Genomic DNA, 12,987 nt, shown 5'->3' on the forward strand with positions numbered 1-12,987 from the left:
TTGCGTCTTTTGCTAATGATAAAAACGGTTGTTTCAGAAAAGGCACTTTAGAGGTTAAAAACATGAATTTCTGACAGTGAATTGTACTTACAGGGACGGTAGAGATATTAAACGTCTGCATACTGTTGTCTGACGTATGTCCCCTCCAATGAAAATCACATTTACACTGTCGTTTCAAAGAAGTTGTACACGTTACAGATATGTTTATTTACATTGGATACGTTTTTCTTTTTCAAATATATGTATGGGCTACATTAGAATACTCACGTTCGGAATTCAGTTACAATTATGTTCATAACTATGTTTTCCTCTTGTTTTAAAATGTGTTAATGGTCTGCTCTTGGATAAAGATATGCGCAGACTTCAATTATTATATTAATTTCTTGTATATAAAAATATTATATTGTAGGTTGAACTTATTGAGGGATGAAAGAGAATGACAACATTAATTACTGTGCGCTGAAGCTGTAAATTATGAGAATGCTTTAAGTATTTAGTCAGAGCTTTTGAGAAAGTTGATTGAGCCTGTTTCACTATTATCATTGAGTAGTTGTTCCCAAGATTTTTTCAGTGTGTATAGATTTCTAGTTCTTGATATAGAGACATTCTGTATCCTTTGTTCAGTGTAAGTAGTATTTCAAGGTTACTTTCTACTTTGTCAATGGATGTCCTGAATCTTTTGTATGGGAGGCTATCGGAGATTTGTGTGGTGTGTTGCATCAGACGGCGTTGACGTGTTCTTTGAATCTGACGTGAAAGTTACGGCCTATTTGACCTATGTACTGAGCTGGGCATTTACCACGTGTAATTTTATATATGCCAGAGGACTAAAATTTATCTTGACTGTTTTTTAAATTGTGAAGAAGTCTTTGGTATGTTTTACTGTTTGTTTGGAATGCAATTCATATCTTGTGTCACTTCAAGATATTTTCTGTGAGATGTTACTGAGGAGGGGGATACATGTTATTGGTGTATTTTCTTGGTTCTTGGTGGTTATTTTGTTCACTTTTTTATTTGTTAACTACATTGTCTACTAGCGTGGGGTTATAGCCGTTAGCTGCATCTGTGATTTTTATTTCATTCTGGAGGCTCTCTTCACTCAGTGAAATTTTTAGAGCTCTATTGCTCATTGAACTGACGCTGCTAATTTGTGCATGTTGGGGTGGCAGGAGGAAGCATCTATGTTTATGTCTGTGGCGATTGGTTTCCTGTAAATTTGGAAGACATATTTGTTATTTTGTTTGCAGACGCTTAAATCGAGGAAGTTAATGTTGTTATTTATTTCTTGTTCACAGATGAATTTAATATTCTTATGCATGTCTAGGACCTCATCTTTGTATTCCCCACCAATGATCAAAAATGTATCGACTGCGTATCTTCTGCAGAGCTGGACGTTTTGAATGCATGTTGTCTTTTTTTGTGAAAGGGTGGTGGAGGAATATTTCAGCTATAGTTCCTGATGTGCTGGCACCCATAGCTAGCCTATTTGTTTGTTTGTAGATTTTTTCATTGAAAAAGAAGTAATTACATTTCAGTTCCAGTTCCAGAAGGTTAATGAATTCTGTGATTTTTGCTGGGGAGAGCTTCTTGTAATTTATTAGGTTTTGTTTAAGAACAGCTAAAGTATCATGAATGGGATGTTAGTATGCAGGTTTGTTACATTTAGAGAGATCATTTGGCGTTTGTTAATACCGTGTACGTCTTTGAGATCGCTGGCAAATGAGAGACTATTTATTAATGAGAAGTTATTTTCAAACATAAAGGTATCCTGTAAGATCTTGTTGAGTTTCTGTAGAATTTTAAACCCAGGGTGGTGTGCAGCGGAGAGGACAGGCAACTGGCAGCCTTACCGGACTGGTAAGCACAATTGACTGTCACAGATTCATTTTTATTAAACTTCTAAAGTGCCTTTTTCTAAATCAACAATTTTTATCGTTAGCAAGGACGCAAAACAACTTAAATTGCCCTTGATCTGCGACTGTGCAAAGACGTCTGTACTCTTCACCAACACCAGCCATGTAAATAAACAATTCTCCACCTGAAGCTAGGGGTGTGAAGATTCGAAACGCGTAGTAGCAACTTAAACAAGTGACTGACGCAGAAACTGTTTTATTTGTATTGATCAACAGCCGTAGCTCTCATAGTCCCGTCCCGTATGGACGAAATATTCAGCTGTCTAGCATTATCTTTCTCCTTATCCTACAGTATTTCATAGCACCAGTAGTAGTTTCTTTTCCTAATTGTAGTACACTACATTGCACTTTGTGCAGTCAGACATTTTACCAGTCAGACATGCCCTCTTATGACACACTAGTATTGTGAACTATTCATGAATTATTATAATCCTCAAACCATGTTGTTTGGTCCTTCGAGCAAACCAATTATCACCATGCTTAAATGATAAAATTTAATACAAAATAATGTAGTTTTTTAAGTCAAAATACATTTTTTATAATTCTAAATAGCTCGGCATCCCGCAAATACTGTACTCATTGATCCTCAAATCGTTAACCTTTTATGAAAGAAGAAATAATAAGTGAAGGCCTTATGAAACAAAATCTGTACGAAAACAAACTTTTAAACTTAGGGAATCATTTAACAGAAACTTAATATAATGATGTAAGTTGCACAATTGCTTTATGAGATGTTTTGTAATTTAATTCTAATATTATAAGACTTTTGTCTTACGAGGGTTTTTGTTGACTTTGCTACACCTTACACGTTTCGGCGTTAAGTCATTTTAAAAGGATCGAATATTTAACATACAATGTCTTATGGACCAAACAGTATCAAAATTGAATCTACCCAACAATGTTAAGCGATGCAAGTGCAAAGCCTGTATCTGCATGTCACAACATTAAGAGCGACAAGACGCTGTATTTATATACGTTGGACAGATTCATGTTTGCTATATGTTGCTCGGTAAGACACTGTGTTACATATCTAATCCTTTGAGGATGACGTAACACTGGAACGCGTAAGGTGTAACAAAGTTAGTGATGGGTTATACTCAGAGATGGACTGCGCCATGGTAGCAGCAATCGCCAGGAGCTGGTGTCGAAACCCGCATCACTTATTTGAGCAGACGAGTAACGACACCCGAGGATTAAAATGGGTACCCATTTAAACGAATATAAAAACATGAAAAAAAGGAAAAAGTTTTATTCTACTGCAAAAAATACATGAAAGCGTACATTAACCCTTCAAAATACTACCAAGGGATATCATAAATCTATTTTAAGTACCAAAACTGGTTTTTGACAAAAATGTTCTAATTTTCAAAATATTAGACTAATACATGCAAAGTTTCAGTAATTATTCCTAATAATAATAATAATAAACGTTATTAATAGCACTGAGTTTAACTTTTCTTCTTCTTCTTCTTCTTCTTTTCTGCTTTCTCTTCAGCTTCCAAATAATTTCTTTTTATGGAGAGGAGATCAGTTTTACGGTTTTGTCCTTCTGGTATTGGTGATTTCTTTTGTACTTTCTACGAAAGCAATCTTTGGAGCAGGCATTAGAAGTTATGGTGATACATACAATGGCGGTGGTCTACCAGAAGTTAAATCAATCGCAACCTATACGTCTGATGTCATTTCCAAAATCCCAATACCAGCAACCAATTAATCTTGTGGTTCTTGAAATTTTTCTGTTGTAGAAGATTGATAAACTTTGTCTTGGATCACAATGGCTTGAGGTACGCCATCTTGCAGTGGTACTACCTCTTGTGGTGTTCTGCCTTGCGGCTCTTTTCTTTTCTTGGTCGGCCCAGTTTTGGCCTACCTGGTGCACCCGGTTTGTCACACAGTGCAAAAGTGAAAAAACCTTGGCGTTGGAAAGTTAGCATTCACATTATGTTTATCACACAAACATTGAAATACGCTGACAAACTTGCTTAATAGACTTAATTACTTACCTATATCTTATAGGGTAATGTTTTTTTAGTAAAACACTGTTCCAAGAAACGTCAATATCAAAGAAAATTTCAACAAAAACATTAAAAAAGTCTAGAAGGTAAGCAAACAGGGATCCGCTAATGAAATGGTGGTTGCTAGCAGTTCCGAACGTTATCAGATCAATGTCATAGCTAGTCACACTGATCTCAAGGTATCTGGTTGGACTCACATACCCCCTTTCATCCCCCTCTGTCCTACTACACTCACTTAATAGACTAATATCCTGTAAAACCCGATCGAAGAACGCTATAAAATAACCAAGTACATCCACAGGAAGGGGATACAATACGAAACGGTATATGTAAAAGTGCCCTCCAGCAGACCAGTAGTTTCTGAGTTATTTCTTATCTAAGTTTTGCAAATAAAACGGAGTTTTAAAAATGAATATCTTTCGATCTTCTTGGGTAGTTATGGTAAACTATGTGTCAAAAAATACAGGTCGAGGAACCTTATCGGAACATAGAAATGGAGGTTTTGTAAATGTTATACACTGATCAGCCAAAATATTATGACCACTGCCCACAACGATGTTGGTTGCCCCCTGGTGGCGCTGGGGGGACGTCAAGCGGTAGCAATAATATGTAAGCGGAGCAGATACGGACGGGGAACCACACTAGCGAAGATCTGGGCTTGTGCAATCCATGGAGATAAGTGACTTTGACAAAGGGCAGATTATTATTACGCAGAACCTATGAACGACGATCTCGAAAACGGCGAATGTGATCGAATGTTCACGAGCTACTGTCGTGAATATCTAAGGAAAGAGACAAAAGAACAGTTAAACTTGTAAGTAGGCTGTTTAGGTTTTTATGTTGGTAACGCCACGGAGCGCTCTGTATGAAAATCACTGACTGTGCTGTGTGCAGTCTGTGGCTGGTTGGACTCATTGTTGGAATATTCGCTTGTGTAGTGTTGGGCAGATGGATGTGAACAGCGCGTAGCGTTGGGCAGTTCGAGGTGAGCCGCCAACAGTGGTGGATGTGGGGATAGAGATGGCAGAGTTTTGAGAGCGGGCGATTTGGACGTGTGTCCGTCAGAAGAAGGAGATTTGTAAGACTGGATATCATGAACTGATATATATATTTATAATGACATTTGAACACTATTAAGGTAAATACATTGTTTGTTCTCTATCAAAATCTTTCATTTGCTAACTATGCCTATCAGTAGTTAGTGCCTTCAGTAGTTAGAATCTTTTATTTAGCTGGCAGTATTGGCGCTCGCTGTATTGCAGTAGTTACAGTAACGAAGATTTTTGTGAGGTAAGTGATTCATGAAAGGTATAGGTTGTTGTTAGTCAGGGCCATTCTTTTGTAGGGATTATTCAAAGTCAGATTGCGTTGCGCTAAAAACAAAAATATTGTGTGTCAGTTTAGTGATAATCAGAATAAGTAAAGAGAGAAATGTCTGAGTACGTTCAGTTTTGCTCAGCTGTTTGAAAATCAAGTAACATAAGAGGTTTAGCAGCACAGTTATTTACAATTTTTCTAAAGGGACATTACAAACTACCATTAGGCTGTAAATGATTGGATGCCCACGACTCTTCACAGAACATGGAAGTTCGGAGGCTTATCTGCTCTGTAAAGTAGGATCACTATCTAGTGATGTGTGGCATCTCTACCGAAAGAGCACAATGCTGGTCCACGCACAAATGTGTCGGAGGAGCACATCGTTCATCGTACATCACTGAGCTCAGCAGCAAACCATCCCTACGTTTTCACTTATTGACACAACGACATCATCAATTACGTTCGCAGTGGGCACGGGACCATCGGGATTCGACGTGCAGTGAATCTCATTTTAGCTATTCTAGGTCGATAGTCGTCTCCACAAACTCCGTCATCGAGGGGAACAGCGGCTCGAAACATTCATGCAGGACGCAGGCTGGTGGGAGCAGTATTATGCTATGGAAGACATTCTCCTGCGCTTGCATGGGACCTGTGGTAGTAATCGAAGACACTCTGAAAGCTGCGAACCACCTGCATCCCTTCATGCTTGGTGTCTTCCCCGATGGCGACGTCATCTTCCGTGTCTTGGAGCCAGAGCTGTGCTACAGAGGTTTGAGGAGCATTATAGTGAACTCGCGCTAATGTCTCAGCGACCAAATTCGCCTGATGTAAATCCTGCTGAATCCAAAATCGGGCGCAATCACCGAGTACGCAAATCAGCGACCCGTTACATGACCTGTGCATAGGCGTAGATTACCAACAAACTCTCAGATCCCTGACACGCAGAATCAGTGATGTATTTCGTTCCCCAAGGACGGACAAATGAGCTATTAAGCACGTGGTCATCATGTTTGGCTCATCAGTGTATAATTTTAACTGCATGCCGAAAAACGTATTCGGAGCTATAAAAACGTAAAGTACTCACAAAAATAAAAATGAATTGATACAAGCAGCTGCGGCAGCATAATTAATGAAGCTAAGATATTCATCTACAACACTAACGATTTCTACATGTTCGTTATTATTAAACAGCATAATACTTTAAATCAACTTTTGTACCACAATCTACAAGAAAACTAAAAAACATTGCAGAAAACTAAGGACGTTATAGAAAACAGTGTTAATTTCCGTCTGATTTGGTTTGTTCTATACATGTTTAATACAAGATATGTGTCAAGAAGTACAGGAAAACCTGTATGAGAATTTTGGCAACGACAGACCGAGGGCTTATATAGATGCGGGCAGTCGTGGTCTCAAGGGCCGGAGCAGAGAAGACGAACGTATCTACGAGGTGCGAGAACGCTGCAGTGTGAAGTGTTCGGAATTATTTTATGTACGAGTTAAGTTACTTCAGAAAATCTCGTTCGCTGGTGGCGAAAGGCTTGCAAGATTTTCGGGGAAAATTGGTAGAATATTTTAGTAAGTGTTCGGTCTTGTAATAATTCCGTGCAGGTTATCTGGTGCGGAAAGTTGATTCTGAACCCAAGCGCTTGGCCTTAAAATAATCTTTGTGAGGTTACTGGAACTACTGAATCGTAATGATGTGTTGAGTTGCTCGAATCTATAAATTCAACTACAACAGGCTATCAGTAAACCTCATTAATGTTTACATTGAGAACATTATTTGCATTTTTATCCCAAAGAAAGCCGGTATTGACAGATGTGAAAATTACCGAACTATCAGTTTAATAAGCCACGGTTGCAAAATACTAACACGAATTCTTTACAGAAGAATGGAAAAACTGGTAGAAGTCGACCTTGGGGAAGATCAGTTTGGTTTCCATAGAAATGTTGTAACACGTGAGGCAATACTGACCCTACGACTTATCTTAGAAAATAGATTAAGAAAAGGCAAACCTACGTTTCTAGCATTTATAGAATCAGAGAAAGCTTTTGACAATATTGACTGGAATACTCTCTTTCAAATTCTGAAGGTGGCAGGGGTAAAATACAGGGAGCGAAAGTCTATTTACAATTTGTACAGAAACCAGATGACAGATATAAGAGTCGAGGGGCATGAAAGGGAAGCAGTGGTTGGGAAGGGAGTGAGACAGGGTTGTAGCCTAACCCCGATGTTATCCAATCTGTATATTGAGCAACCAGTAAAGGAAACAAAAGAAAGATTCGAACTAGGAATTAAAATCCATGGAGAAGAAATAAAAGCTTTGAGGTTCGCCGATGACATTGCAATTCTGTTAGAGACAGCAAAGGACCTGGAAGAGCAGCTGAACGGAATGGACACTGTCTTGAAAGGAGGATATAAGATGAACATCAAGAAAAGCAAAACGAGTGTAATGGAACGTAGTCGAATTAAATCGTGTGATGCTGCGGGAATCAAATTAGGAAATGAGACACTTAAAGTAGTAAATGAGTTTTGCTACTTGGGGTGCCAAATAACTGATGATGGTCGAAGTAGAGAGGATATAAAATGTAGACTGGCAATGGCAAGGAAAGCGTTTCTGAAGAAGAGAAATTTGTTAACATCGAGTATAGATTTAAGTGTCAGGAAGTCGTTTCTGAAAGTATTGGTATGGAGTGTAGCCATGTATGGAAGTGAAACATGGATGATACATATTTTAGACAAGAACAGAATAGAAGCTTTCGAAATGTGGTGCTACAGAAGAATGCTGAAGATTAGATGGGTAGATCACATAACTAATGAGGAGGTATTGAATAGAATTGGAGAGAAGAGAAATTTGTGGCACAACTTGACTAGAAGAAGGGATCGTTTGGTAGGGCATATTCTGAGGCATCAAGGGATCACCAACTTAGTATTGGAGGGCAGCTTGGAGGGTAAAAATCGTAGAGGGAGACCAAGAGATGAATACAGTAAACAGATTCAGAAGGATGTAGGTTGCAGTAGGTACTGAGAGATGAAGAACCTTGCACAGGATAGAGTAGCATGGAGAGCTGCGTCAAACCAGTCTCTGGACTGAAGACCCCAACAACAACAACATCAACGCATTTTAAATCCGGCCTGCATTTATATAAACTAATTAACACTTTGTACTAAGATTGATAGGTTGTTGAGACAGATAAGTTCGTTTTTCCTTAGACGATCTGCAAATCCAGATAACTTAAAAGCAACCACACATCCGGAAACCCTCAAAACAACAGTCGTATATTATATACCGTACACTTGCTTGTTGAAGTCGTGTATCTCAAAGAGTCGCTAAACTTTGAGTGGAGTACCTATCACTAACGCAAAAAAGGAAATGCAGTCCTGATATCACTGACTCTATTATCGCAGCATGGACAACACATTATTTCTGAGAACCATGCGGATTTAGCTAGTTTCCACAAGCCCATTTACGTTATCTTACACTTTCTTTCGTGCAACGTAGAATATCGACAATGACTTAAGACTACTTCAATGACGTTAAATTTCTGCTGAATGGTAGCTGCAGCCTCTAATGCCATTCACTACTTTTTCTCTATTTTTATCTATTCAATGAAAGCTGATGATTCATGAGCGTGTTAGTTGGTTAGGGTTAAGTGACTAAACGGCAAGGTCATTAATCCCTCGCTCAAGGTTTCGTTCATCTGGAGGTGGTGATGTTGATAAAGCTTTCAATGATTTCATTTTTCTGCACAACGGCGCCCCGCCTCCCTTTCACCATGAGGTGCGGCGTTATCTTAACACCACCAGCCTACGAAGATCGGTTGGAAAAAGTGGACTGCAGGAGCTTGTTAGTAGCGTTTGGCCTCCCAAGTCGCCAGTCTTCCCACCATGCGATTTTTTTCTGTGGGGTGCATAAAAGGCAGATTCTTTCTCTCACCTATGGCAGCTACTCTTCAAGAGCTGAGAAATCGAACTGTTCAAGCTATCGATTCGGTAAACAAGGACCTGTTGATTCGTATGTGGAATGAAGAGGACTACAGTTTCCATGTTTCTCGAGAAAAGCATGGTGCTCATGTTGAGTGTATGGTGTAGTGCCTATGCGAACATAAAACATTGAACTTTTCTCTGTCCAGTAGTTTGTCTGCAATAAACAACTGAAATTCGTTCTTTTTGTTAATAACCCTGTATATGGATAGGTTAGAGAAGACAAGTGCTCTCTCAGGGCTCAGTTCCACCTGCATCTGATGGCCGCCAACCCGATTAAGGGCGAAGAAACTACAGAATAAAGAATTCATTCTACTCAAGAGATGGAAGGAAGTAAAAGGAAAAGGCTAAACACGTAATGGAAATTAGTTGGACCGTCAGTAATGAAACTAGGTATATGAGGTAGTTGAGGCCGCACATGGGCGTCCTCGAGGCTATGCATTTGAAGGGAGGCGGCCGTTGTGGCCGAACGGTTCTAGGCGCTTCAGTCCGGAACCGCGCTGCTGCTACGGTCGCAGGTTAGAATCCTGCCTCTGGCATGGATTTGTGTAATGTTCTTAGGTTAGTTAGGTTAAAGTAGTTCTAAGTCTCGGGGACTGATACCTCAGATGTTAAATTCCATAGTTCTCAGAGCCATTTGAACCATGTGAAGCGGGGCAAGCCCTCCTATAACCGCCCCATCCACGATCCCTCACAGGCAAAGCGTTAAAGAGGTGGATAGCGCCCACTAATCAACAGAGTGCTACTCCTAAAAGCGAAAGCAGGATGTGGCAATAATAGAGGCACAGCGCCTAAAACAATTAAAACAAGGAAAGAAGGGAACACAGAAGAGAAGGCAAAGGATTCAGGATAGAGGGGTCCCTCTGACCCGGTATGTTGCAGGAATGTCCCAAAAACCTAACTATGCCGTTCCCCGCCTCGGAACTACACTGGTGTCCAAATTTAAGCAACAAACGGAAATTTTGCAAGGTTGTGTAGGTTGTGTTTATTTTGCCATAAAACAGTATAAACAGCCGATAGTGAACTATAAATAATGTAAAGCATATAGAACGTAAACAACTGCAACATGCATTACGGTAGGCAAAAATGTTCTTCGTTTTTTCTTACTTCATGGATTTGAACACTCAGTCCGACAACTGCTTAATGTGCTCAGTATGCGGTGTAACCACCTATGGCACCAATACAGACCTGACAACAGCGGGCCACGTTGTGAATGATGTCATCAATCTCTTGTTGAGGCAACAACGCCCATTCTTCCTGCAGAACTGCTCGCAGTCTTGGGTTGGTGGGTTCTGACGTGATGCAAACCGTCTCCCTAATGCATGACAAAGAAGCTCTATGGGATTCAAATGGGGAGAACGAGCAGGCCACGCCATCCGTGCAATATCTTCCAAGAAAATATCAACCAACTGTGCTCTATGAGGTCGAGCATTATCGTCCATCAGTACGAAGTTTGAACCCTCAGCACCTCGCAACAACCGAAAATGAGGTCCCAAGATCTCGTCTTGTACGTGACAGCGGCTAAACCTTGCTGATCCACCCGTAGAGTTTCATGAAGAGGGGTTCGATTGGTAAACCTAATCCCTGTTGACACCATTAGGGATCCTCCTCTATTTCGGTTTCTTTCCACAATGTTTGTGTACCGAGATCATGTTGCACTTTCCATTCATCGAGAATCACTCTCCAGAGTAAATCGAGACTCATCTGTGAGAACAACATTGGCCTGCTCTTCGACCATCCAGGTAGCATGTCGATGACTCCAATCTAAACGTTCCCTTCTGTGAATACGCGTCAGAGATAGACATACAGCTGCCAAAGCCTTCTGCGCACCATTTGTCTCGATACAACACGTCCAGTGGATGCTGCGATCTCACATGCCAGTTGTCGTGTAGTACTAAGGCGGTATTGTCGTGTCGGTACAGCCGGATAACGGTCTCACTTCTGAAGTCACACATGGTAGGACATGGCCTGGTCTTTGGGATACAGCTTCGGTCTCTATAAACTCTCGCCACATCCGAGAAACGACAGAACGATCCACATTAAGCCATCGGGGCTAATCAGTTTGCGACTGTCCCGCTTCCTTTCTTTCTATTGCCCTCCACTGCAGAGAATCTGGTACGTATCTTCTCTGCGCCACTGTGCACCGTCTGCGTCTATGTGCACAGTGATTGCGGATGTCGAGCTACCCAGCAAACAGTATCTGTTTCATAGGTACCCTGACGTCATCATTGGCATGGTTGTCCGTTGACCAGAATGGCATCTTCCATGCATGACACATTCGTACGGACATCTGGTTGACAGTTGGTATGATTATATCGTTAATTAGACACAGCATAGGGAAATAGCAGTTTGTTGCTTTAATTTTAGATACCAGTGTAGTCGGCCTTAGATGCACCCGCAAATCCGCACTAGGGGCGCGAGTAATCGCTTCTCTAGCCAAGTGGTTGGCCAGTTCATTCCCTGGGATATCTACATGACTTGGCGACTTGGGACCTGAGAAAGGCAACCGAGCAGTCAGTCTTTCAAAGAGAAGGTCATGAATAGCAGATATTACAGGGTGAAGAGTAACGTCGGTCAGTGACCTGGAGACTGCTCAAACAATCACTACATATCAAAATGCGGTCACACAGGCGTGTTTAATACGACAGAGGGCTCTTAATGGGCATCAGCTCTGTCGTAACAGAGGGCTCTTAATGGGCATCAGCTCTGTCGTAAAGGCAGTAATGTCGCTGGAAATTAAGTGTTTCTGCCTGGCAGATGTAAAAGCACCGCTCACCACTGGTTTTCGAACCGTCAGTGTAAAAGACGGCAGCACACTGGTACTCCGAAATAACTGGAGGAGCAGTCGCCGAAAGGTCATGGGACGACTGACATTTTAGGACAATCATACAATGAAGGCTTTCACGACCGGATGGTACTGTTGTTGATAATTCTTCCGGGTTATATGGCCGTGTCCATGGAATTATTCTATTCCTAACGTTTCGTCCAAGACTACGTTAGGAATAGGAGAATTCCATGGACCACGGCCATATAACCCGGAAGAATTATCAACAAATTTAGGACAATGTCAAATTAAACACCTTTCAGCCGTCTACTTTCAAACTTATTTTATTAGGCAAACAGTTTCAACGCTTTATTACACCATCCTCAGAACCCTGACAGACGTATTGGAATAATCTACCTCGCTTGTGATCGAAGTAGGCGCCAGCAATACTGGTGTTAGTAGATATCTGTTTGCTACAGTGACCGCTTCAAACATCGTAAAACGCTGAAATTGGTTGCCTAATAAGGTAAGTTTGAAAATTGACAGCTGAAAGGTATTTAATTTGACATCCTCGATCGAACAGCCGAGTCCCGCGGCCATCGCAAAAAAGATAAAATACAGAGACTTTTAGGTCAATGGTCTTCAAACCTTTTTGCTCAAGAGCGAATATTGACACTGTGGGGCGGCACTTCGGGCAGCAGATCTACCGACCTACCGATTTTATTTTTGATTGGTAACCTACTTAAAATAGTATGTTATGAGCTTCCAACAGACTGCCTATAGTAAGGACGCAAAAAGTTGGCCGCCAGTCCCCAAGTACTGATCGTTAAAAATCTGCACCATTCACAACACTTCCTATCGACTGTTCTGTGTTCCAGATTACTGCTGCCACCGGCGATCCCAAAGTTTTGACGCTATAAGCCTGACGAAGCGTTGTCTGTGTGAGCGAATGAATGATCAATAACAGTAATTGTACTTACATTTCAGTCCTTT

The 12,987-nt window shown here is 40.8% G+C and overlaps 1 protein-coding gene across 1 annotated transcript in view; it reads right to left on the reverse strand.

The window, feature by feature from the left end:
• Positions 1-12,987, reverse strand: part of LOC126482101 (uncharacterized) — a 72,057-nt gene that overhangs the window by 36,652 nt on the left and 22,418 nt on the right. The gene's annotated exons all lie outside the window — the stretch shown is intronic.

Source organism: Schistocerca serialis, chromosome 1, assembly GCF_023864345.2.
Source record: "Schistocerca serialis cubense isolate TAMUIC-IGC-003099 chromosome 1, iqSchSeri2.2, whole genome shotgun sequence".
Lineage (NCBI taxonomy): Eukaryota > Metazoa > Arthropoda > Insecta > Orthoptera > Acrididae > Schistocerca > Schistocerca serialis.